The 22,337-nt window shown below is 38.4% G+C and overlaps 1 long non-coding RNA gene across 1 annotated transcript in view; it reads left to right on the top strand.

Annotated features, from left to right (window-relative positions):
* LOC113601768 (uncharacterized) overlaps positions 1–22,337 on the top strand; it is a 77,295-nt gene that overhangs the window by 16,442 nt on the left and 38,516 nt on the right. Inside the window, exon 5 of the long non-coding RNA XR_003423026.2 lies at positions 9,559–9,672. This is a non-coding gene — a long non-coding RNA (uncharacterized LOC113601768). The remainder of the gene's footprint in view (positions 1–9,558; positions 9,673–22,337) is intronic.

Raw genomic sequence — 22,337 nt, 5'->3', positions numbered from 1 at the left:
GTTATAGAGGTAGGCATCTTTTCCCCCCTGTTTCCTTCAGTGAGGTCATTTCATATATTTGTAACACAGTTAAATTGTTATGTTGCGTTGTACATTCCATCCTGGAACCTCCAACCTTCTAAATGATATTTTTGGCTAATTTTTATATCTTAAGGTTCATTTTTGTGCTATGAAATTCTTTGGGTTTTGACAAGTATGTCATGTCATGTGTCCACCATCACAATATCATTCAGATCAGTTTGCCTGCCCCCCCCCAAAACAACAACAACAAAATAACAACAACAATAACAACATCAACAACAACAACAAAAACCCTGTTTCACCTACTAACTAACACAGCTCTCCTGAAACCTTGGTGAACACTGATTTGTTTATTATCTCTATAGTTTTGCATTTTATAGAAGATCATAAAGTATTTAGAGTCTTTAGACTGGCTTCTTTCAGTTACAATATGCTTTTAAATATCCCATGTCTGTTTCTGGTTTGATAGCTAATTATTTTTGTGGGTGTGGAGTAGTATTGTATTGTATGCATAAACCACAGTTTGTTTATCTCTTTACTTCTGGAAGACATTTCGGTTGCTTCCAGTTTAGGGTGATCATGAATAAAGCTTCTATAAGCATTTATATGCAAGTTTATGTGTGGACAGAGTTTTCAGATCAGTTGGGTAAATACACAGGAGTGTGATTGCTGATTTTATGGTAAACCTATGTTTAGCCTTTTAACAACTTGCCAAGTTGTCTTCCAATGTGGTTGTCGATTTTGCATTCCCACTAGCCTGGTAATTTTTTGTTGAAAGCTAGACATGCTGTACTGAGTAATAGGAACTGAGGGAAATAGGAATTTAGCTTGAAGATTTATGCTAATCTGCCTAGTAGGTGCTGTAGTAGCTGTGATTCATGTTTGCTGTAGTTACAGGAGCCAGAGGCTTCAATTTCTCCAGGGTCCTAGTTTTTGTCTCTCTTCTTGAGTTTAGGCTTCCCTAAATAATCCTCCTTAGAGTTCACATCTTGCAGTTCTTTAGTTATAATCTACTACTATTATATACCAACAGGAGCCCTATGGATGGGGTGAGTAGATATGGGGAAAGGGAAGTAGTCTATATTGTATGATTAAATTTGAGTCTTTTAGTCGGCCTGTGTCCCTAGGCTGTGACCTTCACAAATATTTCTCCCCATCCCCATTTTATTCCCTGGCTATAGCATTCCTAACCTATTTCCCTAGCCTTGACCCTATGGATTTTTTTTTTTTTTACTTAAGTGAGACAGGAAGCCTATTGGGGGGCTGGTGTTGGAGAAATGTCCTGGCAAAGTCTTCTCTCCTGGAGAGTAGGCCTTTGTTACCGAGAAGGCTCTGGGATTATTACACTAAAATTACTCTTCCCCGATCTCTGCTAAAGGCAGAGCGATGAACTAGGGGGAACTTCTTTGATCTTCACCATGAGAACCTAGTGAAATTGATGGGGGTAAAAATCATGAGAGTGTGGGGCCCATCCTAAGACTGAAGTCCCAAAAGTTTCTCACTGTTACATTAATCCAAATTCATCCTCCACAATTCATCAAAATAATCATTTAAGTACTCTTCCCAGTGTATGGCTCCAGCTGCTTCTGTTTTAGACAAGCAGATCTTGGCTGTATCTCCCTAGACGTGCCTATGTTTCCAGACTGTGGATATTGGTTTGCCTTGTGGCCTAAGTTATCTAATGGGCCCCCAAGAGTTGTTGATATTTAGTTTGTTCAGCTTTTTCTTGTTATAAGGACAGGAGTGACAAGTTCTGGGCTGTTTCCAGGTTGGAGCAGAACCTGGAAATCTTCCATGCCAGGATATTAACATGCATTACAACAATAGTAGTTACTATTATTGCCCCCATTTTAAGTATGCGAGAAGTTGATTAAACTATGGACTCTTAAATTTTGTAAATGAGATAAAAACTAAGATCAAAATGCTTTGAAAATTTAGATGAAAAGAAAAACGATTGTTTCTTGAAGAATTTAGCTTCTCAAAGTGCTTACTGTGTCTAGTTTTGCCAAAACATATTTGATCACCACTTTATAGCTATTGGCTTCTTTTAAGAATCAGTATTGAATGATTAAAAAGGAAGTTATTTTGTTAGCAGAGAATAATTATAACACTAGATTACTTTTCATTAATTTATACCTAGTATAAAACTCAGGTGTGCTGTTTGCATTATACCTTCATTTTCATGCTATAATCTCTACATGCCTTAAAATTAAATTATTGGAAAAACTAGGCTGTGATGATGTCCTTCTAGTAATCCCAAATAATAAAATACCTTGAAATGGATTCAACATTTACCAAAAATGCTGAATTCTGTAGTTGGTTGTATTTCAGTAATCTTTAAAATCATTGTTTATATATGGCAAAGCAATTTTTCTATATATCGATATGTATTTTTCACTTTATCAGAGACAACATAAAAGTACATATTCATAGAATAAAATAAAAACAGTTACATTTGTGTTCATTCTTATCTGTAAGCAAACAGCAGTTGAAAGATGGATTGAAGAGGTTAAGTGATGTTCTCACAGATTCACTATGATGTGTAAGATAAAAGAGAACCATTAAATTGTATATCTTATTTATGGGGAATCAGAGGTGGGCCCTATGTATTGTCAAATACTGTGTGAAATATAACTGAGTCTAGTAATGTGTTTTTGCTAATCATTCTATTGTTTGTCTGAGCCTCAGCAGTAAGGTAGTTTGCTCAGTAGTGGCTCAGTGGTTTATTTGTTTTCATGGCATTTGGGGGACTGTTTTCATAATTAATGTTTAAATTATGCTAATGAGTGGTTCATGCATTCTCTTTAGAGAAGGCCCTCAGTCACATGACACAGAGCCCTGGCAGCATGCCTAGCCTAGGAAAGTTCATACAATGTCAAAGGCATTGAAGAATCTGGAAGGAGACAGAAAAATACAGGTTTGCTCTTATGCTCAAATGATGAAAGGGAGGCTACCTTGTGGCCAGTTTTCTGAAGTGGTCTGTTGGACATTTGGATTCCTGAATAGTCAGGGATGTGGCCTTTGGCTTAGCGACCCTATTTCTACAGTGGCTTTGGGCAGAGTCATTAAGTATAGTTTCTGAGGTATAAATACAGAGAAAACTATATCTTTCAAGTACAGTTACCAGGTGTGGTCACCAAGAAGGATTAAAGGTATAGTCACCAAGAAGGGGATTCTGTTGCTGATTAACTTCCTATATCCAGGTGCCATTTAAAGTGAAGAAATAGGAAGCCCCATTAGAAACAGGGTGGATAGCTTCTCTAACTTAGAAAGAAATAGCACTTTCAGAAGTACAAACATGAAAACTAGAGCAAACAGCATATATTACAATCTAAAGTAGAGAACTATTTAACATTCCTTGTTGTAGGGATTCTTAATCTGAGATTCATGCTGGGCATAGGGAAGATAGGGGAAGTTTTCACAAACTTCCTGATGTTATTGACAAACTTGGGCATGTATGTTTATTTTGATGGGGATAAAGTGCTGTCAACAGATTCTCCAAGATTTCCAGATATATTAACCAAAAAGTATAAGAAAGATTAATATACAGTGACTTAGTTACATCTTTGAATAGATACTAAAAAATGTGTTTATATCTCTTAAGCTGTACAATGACTGAAACATTGCTTTGCAGGTAGATAGACTTAGATTTGAACTACAGCTTTATTGCTTCAAATTGTTTGGAGTAAATTAGAGTTCTTCTTTGTAAAACAGAAATTCACAACATTACCTACTTCACTGAGTTATTATAATTCTCTAGATGAGGAATATAAATGGAATTATAAGACACCTAGCAGACTGCCTAACATATAGTGGGTGCTCAATAAATGTTATTTCCAAGGCAGCATTTGAGAGTTGTTATGTGTTATGTTGTTATGTTATGTTATGTTATGTTATTTATTTATTTATTTATTTATTTTAAATTTTTAAAATTTATTTTGAAGGAATAGAGGGAAAGAGAGAGCATACATGCTGAAGAGGCAGAAAGAGAGAAAGAGAGAGAGAGAGAGAGAGAGAACCCCAAGCAGGCTCTGCACTACCCGCCCAGAGCTTGATGTGGAGCTCAAACTCATGAACGAACAGTGAGATCAAGACCTGAGCCAAAATTAAGAGCCAGATGCTTAATTGATTGAGCCACCCAGGTGCCCCAAGAGTTGTCATGATGTTTATAATTTACTTTAAAATACTTCTGCAAATATCAAGTGACATATGTGATATATGTAGGTATTGCTTAGTTTAGGTCACATGCTGTACACTGTCCTAATCAGAAATTCAATTTTCACAGGTAACCAGGTGATATAAGAAGGTCCAGATTATGAAATGTGTATACTACAAGTGCTTCAGTTATATTTGTTTTTGATTAGCACCAGGTGGTAGTGTGAAAGCTAGAAATGAATTTTCATTGGTGAAATTTGTGGTCCATTAATTAGCACCATGTAAGCTTTCACTGGTGAAATGAATAATATTCTTGGTATGTGGAATGGATAGAATAGTTTAGAGACAATCTCCATCCTTCACAAATCTAAGAATCTAGCAGGCCCTGTGTAGCCAGAACCCTGAAGGTTGGTGCCTGCAGCGCTACCCTGTACCTTACTATTAGTACTAATGTAGGTTATCAGGGCCATGAAATCCTGCTTCTAGAATATTGACCCATCTACCTCCATTTAGTCTCTTCTGCACAATGTGGTAGGCATACTTAAGGGGATAGTGAACTAGGTCTTAATTGACTTTACAGCACAGGCTGTGCCTACTGTTTTGTGTCTGCTTGTTAGCAAAAATTTATTTAGTAAATGGCAGCATGTTTGAGAGACTTTGGTCAGGAACTTGCTCTTACTGAAGAAACTGAAACTGTATGTGTGGCTATAATTATATACCAAAAGGTCAAAAGAGATGTGACCAAATTGGCTTAGGCTGGTTTGTAATAAGTGTCAGAGCATAAAACCTTCAGTCTGAACAAAGTAGGTAAACCCAAGTCCATGCATTAATGAAAAACGAAGGTAAAAATAGGTCTGCTGGGCAGATGACAAACAAGAAGGACCCAACTAACTGAGATCAAAAGAGGTACAAAGGCCCCAAATGAAGGCAAACAGGAGTCAGAACTGGGGAATTTGGAAAAAAAATTCAGATTCCTTACGATCCAGCAATCTCACGTCTAACCATTTATCCAAGGGAAATGAAAGCATACATGCATACACAGACTTGTGTATGAACGTTCATAACAACTTTATTCATAATAGTCCCAAAGTAGAAAAAACCCAAATAGCCATCTGTTGACGAATGGACAAACAAAACTGTGGGACATAACACAATTGGAATACTACTCAGTAACCAAAAGAATGAATGATGACAATCTGATATATTACTTGCCCCAATATTATCATGTGTTTGTACATTGTCAACTTTGCTGCTTTGTGGGCAGCAGGGAGTAGGAGGTTTCTTGTAAGGAATGCAGACCCCAGCGGAAGAACAGAACTGGTAGGGATTTCAGGCACAGAGGCAAGTCAGTGGAGAAAATAGGTTTTGTTTGGAGGCTATTCTGAAAATTCTCTAAGTGAGCCCTGGAAGGTGTCTACTCCATTAGAGAAAGGTACCCATTTTGGACGTTCAGATGACTTTGGTTCCTGTGGAGACCGCTCCCTCAAAAACTTGAAACTAAACAATGTTTATAATTTTTTCACTGGCTTCTTTCCCTTTTCAAAATAACACCTATCTTCTTCCCCTTTGAAAATAACTAATGCTAAGTTATTAAATGATAAAAAGCTGCTGTTTCAGATTTTTGCATAGGAAAGGAATTTCCTTTGTAAACTCTAGTTTACTGTGCCTGAAATCAGGGGGAAAAAAGCATAAGGGAAAGAGATCCTCTTTGGGGATCTGTTATAGAATCCCTCAGATTGCATGAATGCTTTCTGTACATATAGGAGTCTATTGGGAGAAATTCTACACCCAAGACCAAGAACATAGTCCCGTGTCATTTGGAAGATGAAGTTTAGCGACAAGCTAGTAATCAGTGGAAAGTTTTTATTTTTTTTTATTTAAAAAAAAAAAATTTTTTAACGTTTATTTATTTTTGAGACAGACAGAGACAGAGCATGAACGGGGGAGAGGCAGAGAGAGAGAGGGAGACACAGAATCAGAAGCAGGCTCCAGGCTCTGAGCCATCAGCCCAGAGCCCGACGCGGGGCTCGAACCCATGGACCGCGAGATCGTGACCTGAGCTGAAGTCGGAGGCTTAACCGACTGAGCCACCCAGGCGCCCCTCAGTGGAAAGTTTTTAATTTAGGATTTAGTCAGAGGATGGTTAAAGCTAAAACTTTAAAAGAAAGCAGTTTGTTTCTTTATATACAAGTCTTTGTGTCAATAAATGATTGTTATGTACCTAAATAACCGCCAGTTAGGGCACCGTGGGCTCTGCATGGAGCATGGAGTCTGCTTAAGACACTCTCTCTCACTCTCTTTCTCTCTCTCTCTCTCTCTCTCTCTCTCTCTCTGTGTGTGTCTCTCTCCTTTTGTCCCTCTTCTCAGCTCATGTGCTTTCTCTAAAACAAAAATATAACATAACATAGCATCATAACATAACATAACATAACATAACATAACATAACATAACATAACACAAAATAGTCCCCAGTTGAAATAAACAGAAAAGTTCTCTTTCACAATAATTATCAGTGAATTTTCTTGCTGAACTAGTTTTAAGTTTAACTTGTCTTCTCCCAATGAAAATTCACTGTAACTGTATTGTCTCCTGAATTCCCCCCTTTCTGAAGGATGGGAAGGGGCAGCACAGGATTGCCAAAGGGAAGAATCTCTGGCACTGAAATCAGAAGATGTTAATATAATGCAAAGGAGATAACATTAATAAGCTGCACCTTGTTTATAGGTATGGTCTCTGCCCCATCCTCTGGAATAGAGATGTGTACAAAGCCCTCTGTTAACTAATAGGCAATTTTAAAACAGTGTCTTTCATATGATGTATTCACTGGAACTGTTATAATATCCAGTTTTGTTCTCCCACCCATCCTCCTAATGTGAGTGCCAGGAGGCAAAATCGGTGGAGGGGGACAGAAATCAGGCATTGTAAGCAATCACATAGGCAGGCATGCTTGGACTCTCAGAGGACATTAGGAACGTATCAGATAAAATTATTGAGAAACTGACTCTATAAAAACTAGTGCAGTCTTAAGATAGAAGTCCACAAACTGGGAGAAGATATTTGCAAAACACATATCCGATAAAGGACTTACATCGAAAACAAAGAACTCCTACAACTCAGCAAGTAAAAGAAACAATTCAGTTTCCAAAACATGGGTAAAAGATCTGTGCAAGCGCCTCATGGAAGGAGGTAGAGAGATAAAAAAAATAAACATATGAAAGACGCTCAACATTGTATGTCATTAGGAAATTTAAATTAAAACAAAAATGGCATTCCACTACTTGCCTGTGAGAATGGCTAAAAGGCAAACACTGACAACTCCAAATGCTGGTGAAGATGTGGAGAAACAGGAGCTCTCATTTGTTGTCAGTGGGAATGCAAAATGATAGAGTCATTCATTCATAGACAGTTTGGCAGTTTCTGTCAAAAACTTGGGCTTGCCATACGATCTAGAAATCACATCCCTAGGTATTTACCAAAATGAGTTGTAAGCTTATATCCACACAAAAACTTACACATGAAATGTTTATAACAACTTTACTCATTTTTGCCAGAAATTGGAAGCAACCAATTGGAATGTCCTTCAGTAGGGGAATGGATAAACAAACTATGGTAGATATATATGATGGATTATGACTCATTGTGGTAAAATAAATACATATTTTACATTTAAATGTTAACACTTTGCAATAGTGATAAACACAAATGAGTGATCAAGAGAGGAAAATATGCGGATAAATTTTTAATGCATGCTAAATGAAAGAAACGAGTCTAAAAAGGTTACATACTATATGATTCCAACTGTATGACATTCTGGAAAACGCAAAACTATGGAGACAATAAAAAGATCAGTGGTTGGGGGGGCTGTTTAAGGGAAGTGTAGGAGAAATGAATAGGGGGAGCACAAAGCATTTTTAGGGTGGCAAAGCTATGCTATATATGCTATCACGGTGGATTCATGATGTTATGAATTTGTCTAAACCAATAGAATATGCAACATCAAGACTTACCGTAATGTAAACTATGAACTTCTGTTAATAATACTGTATCAGTATTGGTTCATCAATGACAACAAACGTGCCAAATTAACGCAAGATGTGTGCGTGGTGGGGAAAGGAGTATATGGGACCCCTCTGTAAGGGGATATGGGAACTCTATGTAAGTTTTCTGTAAATCTAAAACTGCTCTAAAATAGTCGATGAAAATAAAAATCAACAACAGAAACTACACTTTCTTGAGATTAAGGCCTTCTAGGCTATTAATTCCTCTAATTGGAAAAAACCTTTCACCTTTCCTCCCTGGCTTTTAGAGGTTATAACATCTTCTGACATGTATCATTCACTCAACAGCTAGTGCCAAGCATGGTTTTAGATCCTGGAGATACAGCAGTAAACAAAACAAATTAAGTACCTTTTCCTATAGGGCTTACACTTTGTGGGGAAAGACAAATACATAGAAACGAAGTCATTAGAATAATTTCGGATGGTGACAACCAATATGAAGGACATTTTTAAAGCATAATAATGGAATAGGTACTGCTGGAGTAGGAGTTGAGGAATCAACTTTAGCTAGGGCAATCCAAGGTGGCCTCCTGGCAAGGTGTCTTTTACACAGAGCCCTGAATGTTGAGGGGGCTGTATGGGAAAGGTATATTAGGCAAGAGGAACAGAAGGTTTAAAGTCCTCAGGTGAAAACATATTTGGAATGACTGTAGCTTGAAAGACAATCTGTGTCACCAAGCGTAGAGATTGAAGTAGTAAAGGACAAAAATGGAGGTTGGGGGAGGGGAGGCGCTGGATTCTGCTAATGTTTGTCTCCTCTGTTCAGGGAAACTTCCAGAAAATGGAATTTCTCCCCAAATTCCTTCCAGATGACTTTTTCAATTCAGCAAATGTGCACTACTCATTTGGGTGGATCTTTACCGTCCATTCTATACATTCATCTGTTACCTACCTTACAGTTGCAAAAGTTATGCGATAAGAAACAGCAACTACCATCAATAAGACTGTACCACATTTTTCCTAATATTCTGCAACTAAATATTTTGTTCAGAAATATGAAATGTTTCAAACATGATGAAAATAACAAAACAGATATCAAAAAACCCACAGCTCAGATTTATTGGAAGTTTACGATTTGTCATTTTGCTTCACAGCTTTCTTTGTCTTTAAATAAGATATTATGGAATGCAGTTAAAGACCAATTCTCCCATCCTTTCCCCCTGTCCTTCTATCCTGAGGTACTCTTTTGAAGTTGGTACCATTTCCAGACATATTTTAACCATTTTCTATAAATATATTTTTACCCATAAACAATACATAGTATTTCTTCATCTATCTTTTTTATGACCCCTCTCTGGGCTATATCTTGATTCTTTTTGACAGAATTCTTCTGAGTAGCTGTCAAAAAAAGTCAGTCTGAAAGAACTGGAGATCATGCCATCATTCATGGAGCTGAGCATACTAGGGAATGACACAGCCACCATGAAGTAATTTCAGGTAAGGAGTATCTGCTCTGATAACTGGCAAGCACTGAAGGAAAGATCTTTCTAGAAAATATGGATACAGGGAACTAGCACTGAAACATATTGACAAATAACGGTTGACTGAGATTCACTCATTTATTCATCCATTTTACCAAGATTTACTGAACTATGCGTCTCCTGAGAATATAAAACGGATTAGGGCAAAAATCCCTGCCTACAAGGTATATATGTGTGGTCTCAGGTTGAGCTAGAATGCTATTCCTCTTGGGGCGCCTGGGTGGCTTAGTTGGTTAAGCCTCCAACTTCGGCTCAGGTCATGATCTCAAGGTTCGTGGGTTCGAGCCCCACGTTGGGCTTTGTGCTGACAACTCAGAGCCTGAAGCCTGCATCATATTCTGTGTCTCCTCTCTATGCCTCTCCTCCACTTGCACTCTGCCTCTCTCCCTCTCAAAAATAAATAAACATTAAGAAAATTAAAAAAAAAAGAATGTTATTCTTCTCTGGGAGTAAAGAAGATTTTAAAGACTTTAAAAGATTTAACTTTTATGAAAGCAGAGAATAAATCCTTGGTCATGGTTTCAAGGATATGTTTTGAACTGAGGATCAGAATCCATTTTAGGAAAATGGAGGCAAATGTTGGGAAAATCATGACATAAACTGTATGTCTTCTTACTTCCTCAGTGGCATCGTGGCGTCATTTTGAAGTTTTCTAACTTACTTTGTCTTACACTGCTTCCTTCATTGTTAACTTTCAAAGATAGTCGCTCCATGTATTTTTAAGATTTGCATAAGTGGTATCATACTTCATACAGATTTCTGTAATTTGCAGTTTCCCCATCAAAGTTGTTTGAGTTATATCTGGGTTGATTTAAGTAAATAAGATTAATGATTTTTTTAAGTTTGTTTGTTTGTTTGTTTATCTTAAGTAATCTCTGCACCCAACGTGAGACTCCAACTCACGAGCCCAGGATCAAGAGTTGCTTGCTCTTCCAACTGAGCCAGCCAGCCGCCCCTAAAATTAATGATTTTAAATCATGTGTATTGATGTACATTGTTCCATATTAAGAATGAACCACAGTTTACATATTCATTCTCAGTATGACAGGATGTTTGACTATTTGAAACAGTGCCACAGTGGAAATCCCTATAGGGTTTTCTGTCTAGCTGTGTGAAGGAGTTTCTCCCAGGCATATACCTAAATATGGACTTTCTGGGTCATAAGGTATGTGCACGTTTAATTTTATTAGGTGATGCATAAACTGATAGTTTCCAACCCCAAAACTCATTCTTCTTGATTTTTGATTGGACACGTGGACACCTAAAGAGACATTTCCCATCCTCCCTTGCTAATAGGATGATGTAACTAAAATTTGGGCAATAATATGTAAGTGGAAATGTTGTATGGCAGCTTTCAGCATATTACCTTAAAAGATAGCTGGCATATACTATTTGTCCTTTCTTTTGCATTGTTCCTTTCCTCTTTACTGGCATCAGAACTATAGATGTGATGACTAGAGATCTAGGAACGATTTTGGGTTGTGAACACAAGGGCTCCATTACAGGGATATCAGAAACAACCAGAGCCTGGGTACCCTTCTGGAGCCACTTTACTAGCAATAAACTTTATTCCTTGAGACTTTATTGGAAAAATATGAATTTATTTCTTGTATAAGCCCTTATTGTTTTAGGTTTTCGGTCACAGCTAGCCAGATATAATCCTAAGTAATGCAGTAATACTCTAAGTTTCCATTTGTTGTACTGTTTAATATTCCCACAAACCTGAATGAGCTTGTCATTATTATACCTTATTTTATAATTATTCAAAGCATTTCATAACTAAGTCTCACTTTTACCCTCACATATCATATGAGAAAGAAAAACAAGTATATTAGGATTTCCACTCTGTAGCTCAGAGGGGTAGAACCTAGGAAGTTCAATGACTTGACCAAGGTCTTTGGTATGGTCAGGATCAAGGATAAATATAATCTCTCTCAGACAAATGCTGTGCTCCTATGGGGCTACATGAAGAGACATTCTTTTGAAAATTATCTAGTTATGCTGACAAACCTTACCTGCTCTACTCCCAGTTAATTCACACAACATTGTGATAAAAGTCTGTCATTAGTTGTCCTATTGCTAAGCAAAAGCCTGTGGAATCACATGCTAGAATGCTCACTTTGGGCATTGGCTTGGACCGGGGAGTCAGTCCAACTCAAAAGCTCATTGGTTTACAGAGGAGAGGGGAAAGTATACAGTCATCAAAGGAAACTAGCCAATTGCCTGGTCTCTTGGCACTGTCTGCCAGCCAATTTTCAGACTGATGTTGGCCTTGAATCTGAAAAAGTCACTGATCTCCCTGCACAGCTGGAGGGCGTTGGGCTAAAGGAGCAGAATTTGAAAAGGAAGAAGAAACTGAGACCTCATTCTATTTTAAACATTTTTTTTCTTTTTTTGCTAATATGGGAGTGACTTACAGAAAATGGAGTGATGTCAGAACTATTCAGGCTGCAGGCTGCATGGGAGAGGCTGTACTGAAGGTGCTCTTGAGGACAGAAGAATGTTTCCTAGGAAGGGTCCAGAAATGGTTGTTGTCTGTTACTTGAAATGGCCTGAGGATGTGTTTCTGGCTGCCGTGCCCCTGAAAGGGTTTTGGAGGCACATCAGAGTGCATACATGTGTAACAGAGAGCTCTGGGGTTTGGTTGATGTCAAGTCTAAGGGATCACGAGTTCCCACCTCCAACCAAGAACAGGTTAGTCGCCACCATCTTCTCTGTCACCTCTGGTGTCAGGGTGCAGGGGCTTTTGAGTAGAGAAGCATGTTTGGTATAGGTATGTGGAAAGAAGAGGCTATGGGGAAAGACAAAAGACAGACAATTGTGTCCTCCTATGAACTGAACCCTCACTTAGGTAATTCTAAATATATTCTCTTTAAAAAATTCTCCTCTGCCAACTGTGTCTTCAGCTATTATGGGAAATTAAACTACCAAATTTTAAATCTATTTCCAACCCCAGTAAAAATGATAGGTAGAGAAGAATGAGCTGTAAATCAAGCTCACAGTGCTACAGGACACAATCCAGTTCATATATGCCCAATAAATGCCAGCAGATTTTCCAAACCAGAAGTTAACTATCTGTGCTTGATGTGGGAGGGCAACATACATACTTAATAAAATTTAAAATCCAGGCCTCAGGGCTCAACAAATTCAGTTCCTGCTACTGAATTTCTCCTTGAAAATAACATACTGCATTGAAAATGGAAAGTCTAAGGAACTGGAATTTCTGCTGAAATTAGACAGAAGGCTCTACTGTATTTAATCAACTGACATGAGACACTTGGCTCTGGATGAACCACAAATGCTCTGTTTTTATCCGATTCTGCTTTCTACTGATGGGGAGGACACATAGAATACCATGCAGACAGTGTTGTGAGAAGATCATTATGCAGTGGGAGGAATATACCGGATAAGGATTCTGGCCACCTAGTTTCTAGTCCGTCTTACCTCTATCTAGTTCTGAAAGCTTGGACGATCTTTTAGCCTTAGTTTACATTATTATAAGATAGGGAAAGGAAGATATTTTTTAATATCTAGTCCAGCTTTAGTAGTTTACAATTATCTCACAATTTACTCCACTGATAGGGATTGCTTCTGATAAGAATAAAATACAACAATGTTATAAAGACTGGTGGTGCTTAACCATATCCAGTTCCCCTCTCCTTTCTGGATCCATTACAAAATTAAGGACATGTGACTCCTGATCAATGAGATCTAGATATGATGTCTGTCTGGGTCAAAGAATAGAAGTTCAATGTGAGTTATTCATTGTCTCTGTTCCCCTGTCATCGCAACCCTGCAAGCTGAATGTTGAGATAGTAGAGCCACAGGTGGAAATGATCAGATCACTAATACTTGAAGAGAGCTCCCCGAGAGAGCCATTAAACTTGCAAAGAACTTGGGAGAGTAAGAAACACAAGAGATTTTGAGGGTTTTAATTATAATGTTGTCTGGTCTGTACAAAACGACATATCATTGTCCCAGACCCAGGTGACAGACCCAGAAGGACCCATTTACCCCCATGCAGCAAGTGAATAATTGTCCACAGGCAAGAGACTACACATCCCTGTCTATATCATTAAAAGCAGGCACAAGTAAGAAATATGGAGCTAGGGATATTTACAACACACAGCAATTGCTCAACAAATGCTCATTTTATGAAAGAACAATATGAAGTTCCCCCTCCTGTGTGTTTGACAGGAAAAGAGGATGTGGAGGAGGACGAACTCGTCGAGTTTCTCTGTATCCCGATCCCTGTAGCACATGGTAGTGCTCAAGAAGTGTTTGTTGAATTCAGATGAATTGAGTGAACACTTAGTATGGTGAAGCATATGGCTGGCTTTAAAACTGACAATATCGAAATGAGTATCGGTCCCATTCTCTACTCAGCCTCTACTTTAAAAATAGAAAATATCTAAAATCCATACATGTGTAGGATTGTCATTCACACATTCATTCATTCAGTAAATATTTATTGAGTGCCTGCATTACTCAAGACACCGTGTTAAGCATTGATGGCATAGGACTGGAAAAGTCCTCTTGAAGTTTACATTCTAAGGCATTGGGGCTGAATGATGGCAGAGACAGAGGGGTGACAGACACTATTTAAATGACACGGTGATGAATATCACCACGGAGAATTATAGGATGCCTTGAGAGCATATGATGGGGGGGTCCCAACCTAGGCTGCTGGTCAGGGAAGGCACCCAGTTTTAACCCAAGTCACAGTTCCTGCTATGATAATTTTGTAACTAAAAGACTTTCTGGATTTTTCAGCCCACGTGAGGAACCTTGCTTACAGACACAGTGGTTGCCAAAGAGAAAGCAAGACAGATGTTTTTCCAGCATTTGCCTTGTTTTCACTTTGCTTGAATTTGAATGTGGCGGTATTAGTGGAACACAGGAAATATTGCAGGACTCTGGGAAATGGAGGAAGGTGGGGAAGGGATCCTATCCTTCTTAGTAATTAGATTTGCATGTGGTTTTGACACTGTGTAACCTGGAGTCCCTCCTTATGAGGGAGGGACTGTTATTTCATAGATGAGGAAGCTGAGCATGGAGGGGTAAGCCACTTGTCCAAAGTTGCTCAGTTAATAAATGCCAGAGGGATAACTTGAACTCAATGTGGCTGTAAGTGAAAACATTTAACCCTTACGTTACACTGGATAGCCTCTCTCGAGACTGAATTTGCTAAGAGCAGAGTCCTCTTACTAGGAGATCAAGTTCTGAAGTTAGCATGTAGTTGAAAATCACCGTTAGCAAAATTACCCTGGAAGATTCTTAAAGAGGTCTCTTAATAAATCCATTGTGGAATTTTTTTCTGCCAGCTCAGAACAGATAATTGCTTGTTTGACTGAATGCCTATTACAGCAATTGATTCATGTTTGGGGGCCATGTTGCTAGAAAGGTACACATCTTCAGATACTAGAGTCACCTACAACTTGGTAAGATGGTCACAGAGAAAGGCACAGTGATGCTGAGGCTGACCAAGAGCATGTGTTCTGTCCTATAGAGTGCAGAAAGAATGCTTGCACTGTGTATAGTTTTTCTATCCATTTGTTTTATTTCCTTTCTCTAAGCTTACATAAATAATTGCCAGCAGGCTAAGTATAGTTTGGATATAACACTACTGTATGTTGATTTGTTACATTTCTTAGGTAATAGAGTCCTTTTATAGACAATATCTATTTTCCTCTTTCCCCACCCCCCCACACGCAAAAAAAAAAATCTAATAGAAATTTTAGGGAACTTGGGAAGTGCGAAAGAAAGATTCTTTCAAGTAGGATGCAAATCATACCGCTTACATTAGCATTTCTGAAAGGATGATTAGGACACCACATTTTAAAATTGTTTATTAAAATTTTTTTAAAGTTTTCATTTATTTTGAGAGAGAGAGAGAATAAGTGGGGAAGGGGCAAAGAGAGGAGGAGAGAGAGAGAATCCCAAGCAGGCTCTGCACTGACAGTGTTCAATCTCATGAACCCTGAGATCATGACCTGAACAGAAACCAAGAGTTGGACGCTTAACCCACTGAGCCCCTGGGTGCCCAGAGACACCACATTTTTAAAGTAAGCTTCCAAAGTGATTCTTAAGTTTGAAAGTCATCTACGTGTCTATGGCATCCTACAGAGAGGATAACAGCAGGTCATTCTATCCATTAGGTTGAGTGGAGTCTGCCTTTCATTTGAGCACTTCCTGCAGTGCTGTGTCCCTGGTGCTGTATCTGTGACCCCTTGTGCTTGTTTCCTTGTTGTCAGATCCAATGGACCTCAACGGAGTAAGTAGGTCACTCGCCCAGTGCCAGAGCGAACTCTCCCAAGTTCAATTCTCACCACACATAGAATAAGGAACTTGAGGAGCCAAATAACACTACAAGCAAGATTCACATCTGGTAACTATAATAGTATCAGTCAGGGCTCATGGCTGCAAGCGTCAAAAGTGACTGTCTATTTTGAGCCGAAAGGGAATTTCCTGATTATTTAGAGAGCTCTGGGGCTACTGCATCAGTAGAGATCTGGAGGATCAGGCAGAAAAGCAGCAAGAACAGAAACTCTGGAGGACTGGGAACGAAGAACTGAAGTAAAAATTCTGCAGCAAAAACAGGCTGGTGTACCTCATTGTAACCCTTCAAATTCACCTCCCGGGGAAGGGTGCCTGAGTGGCTGAGGTTGAATCAGGTGCTTCCTGAGGCAGGGAGGTGTTGGCCCTCAACCCCTTCGCACAAATAGGAGGTAAGGGGCAGCTCCTGCCGCAACTGCACTCAAGGGAAGGGGCTGCTCTCCCAAAGGGAGGCTTAAGTGGGGTTGGTGCCTGGGTAGCCAAAAGTGGCAAAAGCATATACTCCCATGCCTGCTTGGGGACAGCCTCCTCCTTACAGGATCTCCTATGCATCTTACTTGAGTGGTGGTACCACCATCTGTGCTCTCCTTGTTTTGTATTTAAGAAATAGGAGCTTAGGGGCAGCTGGGTGGCTCAGTTGGTTGAGCCTCCAACTTTGGCTCATCTCATGATCTCATGGTTCATGAGTTCGAGTCCCACATTGGGCTCGCTGCTGTCAGCCTGTCAGCACAGAGCCTGTTTCAGATCCTCTGTCCCTCTCTCTCTGCCCCTCCCCTGCTTGCACTCTCTCAAAAATAAAGTATTAAAAAAAAGAAATAGGAGCTTATAAGAGAATATTGTTGTGATGAATATATGAACTCTTTAACACAAAGCAAAACACATCCTCAAATTCTTTGTCTGCATATCAGCCAGGTGCTGTTATCTGCTATGGGAAATAATAAAGAAACCAATGAAGAATTTGAAGCTGTCAGGAGTGTGGCATGGTTTAAAGAAAGTACATTGTTTTTCTTTTGTGTTCTCTACTGAGGGACTGCCAGGTGCCTGAGGTCACTTACCCTTTGTTATCCATTCACTCGTTTTGGTGTCTTAGGACCCAGTTGTTGAAGACACGTTGCTGGCTTGCAGCAGTTGCTATTACACAGTCTCTTACTTATCATTCCTTTCCCTGCTGACTGTGCCTCAGCTCTGGGTTTTGCTTGAGCTTGACTAACCTACCTTTTCAGGCTTGTAATCATCTCACTTGCTTGTTAATTTGTAACTTTGGAAAAAACGATCGGAATCACTCCCCTGGGAATTATTCAACCCAATGGTGTCCTTTGGTAGACAAGGATATTTACATTGTGGTTATTAGTTTCCTCTAACTGTAGGAACCAATTGGACATGGCCCAAGGGGGTGGATGACAGGAGGCAGGACGGAAATAGCTCCTTGTAGATAGGTTCAGATATTGAGAGAGAAAACAGTCAGAAATGTGCCAATATTTACTAAGATAAGCAATAAAATGTTTCCATAATGTTGACCCAGATCCAGGAAAGGTATACATTGTAAATAAAATACCAACTATTATTTGGAGGTAAAAAAAAAAAATACAATCAATTTACAGTGTTTGAAAGGGGAAAGAAATGAGACTGTTATGGCAAAGGAAACCGAGGCAGAAAGATAGTATTTGATTTGGAGTAGGTGCCATCCTAGATGGCACCTCTACTAAACCAGACATGGAGTCAGTAAAAGAAACCCACCCAGGGTTCTCATGGTAGACCCTTAAACACACGCTTGCAGCCACACCTGATATGAGGTACAACATGCCACCTTTTGAACTTCATTACCACTTACTCCCCAAAACTGAAGGCATATTTGAAATGCTAAGCAATTTACCTTGTATATCAAGGATAACTGTCTTGCTCAAACTGTATGTGCCAAAAATATTGACACATGACCCAATGATGCAAACAACCTATTACTTACCTTCTGACTGACATGTAACCCTTTTGCTCAGCTAAAAATTTCCCTCCAAATCATTCTAACGATTATCCTCCTGACTCCTCATGCAGGATGGGAAGAGTAGTCAGGATCCCATTTTTTTTTTTTATTTCTCCAAGTCAAATTCTTAGCAAATTTATTCTAGATTCAAAAAATAATTGCCATTTCCTTTCCATCTCTTCTTGGGGGCGGGGGGAGAACCTTCAAGGGCTGCCATACCTTGCTCTCATGGTGTAGCTGGGAAATGTACAACTCAGGGCTGCTAATGCATGGAATAAATGGACAGTCTTGCTAACTCCTATTATCATCATTGTGTCTAGAGTCTATGTCAGTTCAAAACTAAAATGCCCTCCTTTGCATCCATAGTACTTTAAATATCCCAACAGTATCTGCATTTATATAATGCCCATCTGCACAGTATCAAATCATCTTGACAAATGTTCCATATTTCCATCTTTTTGTGTGTGTGTGGCTGAGAAAACTGAGAGGTTACACAAGACGAACTTTTTTGGTTTATATGCACATCTAAAACTTGCAGTCTTCACTGATAGCAAGGGTCATGGAACTTGGAGAAAACATGGGCAAAAAATGAATCCACGTACATCAGAAATGATTAGTCAGCTCCATTTTCTTTTCTACCACACTATTTTACATTATTCATTTTAAATGCAAGAGACTGGAAAAAATTGACTTCTTTTTAATGAGGTTTGATTTATTCAACCTTGTGTTATTAGTGAAAATAGGATACCTTGTTAGTTGGAAAATACATTTAAAATAATGCACTGTTTTAAATAAATTATCAGGTTGATGAGTATATAATGATAATATTGATATTACTTTACATTTGCACAGAATGTTGGCAGGTTACAAAGCACATTCAGACACATTTCTTTGCTCAATCCTCATAATTGTCTAGGCAATGTTGTTCATATTTTATAGATAGGATCGTAAGGAGGTTCAGTGGCAGGTAATGAGTGAAAAGCAAGGGCTTGGTCTCTTTGGTTTTCCCTCCAAACCTTTTTCGAGGCCACTTTTACCAAAAATAACAAAACTAAAAGATGGCCTTCATTATCTCTTACCTACACTTTTTCAGTGGACTCTTAACCACTATCTCTGGAACGAACTTTCCTACTACTCTGCATCTCCCCAAAAGCAATTCAAATCACCATTCTTTTCTACCGGAACTCTCTTGAAGCTCCTTTGCCTAGAAGTTAAATTTTGAACTCTTATATTGTCATCCAGTGTCCTTTACAATGAGACCTAACTTTGGCCCCAACCTAGTTCTTCTGTCCCTTGTCCCTTTCACGTGTCTTATGTTCCCGCCACACCAACCTTGTGATTCCCTCAACATGCCATGCTCTTCCGTAGCTTGTGTCTTTGTGCCTGTTTTTACCCCTAGAATGCCTTTTCTTTATTCTTTACCTAGCAAATTTCTACTTATGACCTGAGAACCAGCTGAGACAACCTCCTGTAAGAAGCCTTTCCTCCCTTCTTAGGACCTGCACATATGTTATTATTGTTCATACAAAATGAAGTTGAAATAATGTGAATGGGATCTCTAAGGGTATAGACGACATCTTATTGATCTTTACTCTCCAGGACCTAGCATAGCACAGTGTCTGCCATTCAATAACTAGTTATAGAATTAATAAATAAAGTATCAATGATCTCTTCAACTGCAGGGAAAAAGCCTACATTTATTAGACATCAACAATTTTTATAACAATTTTCCTTTTGGGTATCTTTCCAAAACAATTGAAAACAGGTTCTCAAAGAGATACTTGCACCCCCCCAGATTCTTAGCAGTGCTATTCACAATAGTCAAAAGGTGGAAGCAACTCAAATGTACATCAACAGATGAGCGGATAAACAAAATGTGGTATATATATATATATATATATATATATATATATATATATACCCACAATGAAATATTATTGAGCTTTAAGAAGGAAGAATTTTCTGACTTGCTACTACGTGGATGAACCTTGAAGGCATATGCTAAGTGAAATAACCCAGTCATGAAAAGACAAGTATTGTATGGTTCTACCTACATGAAGTATCTAGAATAGTCAAATTTATAGAAACAGAAAGTAGGATAGCGTTGCCAGGAACTGCGGGAAGGGAAAAATGAGGAGATCTTTAATGGGTATAAAGTTTCAGTTTTACAAGATGAAAAAGTTCTGAAGATTGGTTGCACAACAAGGTGAATATATTTGATAAGACTGAAAGGTACACTTAAAAATGGTTAAGATAATAACTTTTAGTTATTAAGTTAATTTATGTGTATTTACCACAACTAAAAATTTTTAAGTAAAAACACCTTTTACTGACATGCCCTTCTTAAAGAAATGAATGAGTTAAAGAAATTATTTTGAATATTACAGTATGTGTACATGGTATGGATAGAAAGATAGGGTGAAACAAGAAACAAAAGACAAATAAAATATTTTTACTCTCAAGAGCTGGCTTTCTAACTGGAGAGATAGAAATCAGACATATAAACTGATGAGATAGAAATCAGACATATTAGTGATGATATAATTTCAAAACAACAAATTCCCATAAAAACAGTTTAATCACTATTGGAGTTTCAATATAAGATTGATTAAAGAGATTGGAGTTAAATTGGATTAATCTTGGAGCTCTTCCTGGAAGAGGTAGATATTTAATGTGGTTTTGAAGAAGCAGGGAGTGGACAATATAGATATAGAGGGTGCAATGGATGAGCTATTTGTGAGGGGGATATATTTGCTTTTCAGCAATTAATTTACTAAATTCTACAACAGCCATATCAAAAAAGTACTGATTTTAATCTCTCTTTTAGTAAACTGAGGCACAGAAAAGTTGGGTAACTTGCCCAAAGAGAATAGTAAAGGACAGAGTAAGGTTTTAAACCCAAGCCACCTGGCTCCATCATCCATGCAATTACTCAAGAAACTATGCTTTGCTCTCCACTTAATTTATTTATAAATGGGTTCTCAGTGTCTCATTTCCTTTTGTTAATTTTTTAAATATTTATTTTTGAGAGAGCACAAATGAGGAGCAGAAAGAGAAGGGGACAGAGGATCCTAAGCGGGCTCTGTGCTGAGAGCACAGAGCCTGATGCGGGGCTTGAACTCATGAATGGTGAGATCATGACCTGAGCCAAAGTCGGACACTTAACTGATGGAGCCACCCAGGTACCCCCTCAGTGTCTCATTTCTGTACAGCCTCCCTAAGGACGTATGGTTTTTACCAGTTTCCAGAACACAGCATTTTACTATAGTAGATCTTGGAATCCAGCTGATTGAATGTTCACAGAGGAACAATGCTCACTGAATATGAGAAATTCAGTTTAGGGACATAGTTTTTCTGACATGAGTCAGTCCCTTTGACATAGGATTGAGGTTAAGGAATCTACTTTCCTGGGAGATAGTCTCATTGTCATTCTTTAGCACCTCAACTCTATAGCTCAATAGACGTTCCTCACATACAATGCTCTTGGGGTTTAGCATTTCATGAAAGTGCCTTTGCAACTAGCACAGTATTTTTAAGTGTATCAGGCTACAGACTGTCATCCACATAACTGACTTTCATCATAATTTACATGTTTTTCCATTCCCAGTATTGCAGCAGACATGTTACATTATTTGCAAAAGAAAATCAGATATGGGGAGTAGAGAGTGGGTGTATATGAAAATAGTAAGAGGGGTGGTCTGGAAAAGCCAACTCTTCCATATTAAATCATATACATTAATATTTAATAGTGAGAAAAACTCAGAAAAAGACATGTGTCATCTACAGTAAATTATCTGATGTATATTCTAATAGAACAAGGTTGTGATTATTTAGTCTTTATTCTGACACAAACTGGCAAACTGGGAAGTGCTTTACCATGTTCAGAGTTCTTTATTTCTTCCTGTTTTAACAATTCAAAAAACATATAAATCAGTAAGATTTTAAGAAGTATTTAAAAATTTATTCAAATGATCAGGTCATAAATACTTACAGGTAAAAGGTGAGAAACAAGGGTATATGCATTTCACCAGGTTTCAAAGTGAAAGGAACCCCTTCTATTGAAGCATCACTAGTTAGAAAAGAAATCATTTGGATTCAAATCAGCATAGTCATAAAAAATGAAAGAAAATATTCAAGTTTCTCAAACGCCCTTTTGGAGAGCAGACCACTGATAAAATATTTTATTTTGTTAATTGTAAATGAATTAGAGACATGGGGGGGGGGTTCCCCAGAGCCAGCAGGGGCTTAAATTGTTAAGAGAAAATGACTTTTGGCAAACCCTATTTGGTGTTTCGCTAACCCTGAAC

This window comes from Acinonyx jubatus, chromosome B3 (assembly GCF_027475565.1).
Source record: "Acinonyx jubatus isolate Ajub_Pintada_27869175 chromosome B3, VMU_Ajub_asm_v1.0, whole genome shotgun sequence".
NCBI lineage: Eukaryota > Metazoa > Chordata > Mammalia > Carnivora > Felidae > Acinonyx > Acinonyx jubatus.
This window is presented reverse-complemented; position numbering and strand designations above follow the sequence as displayed.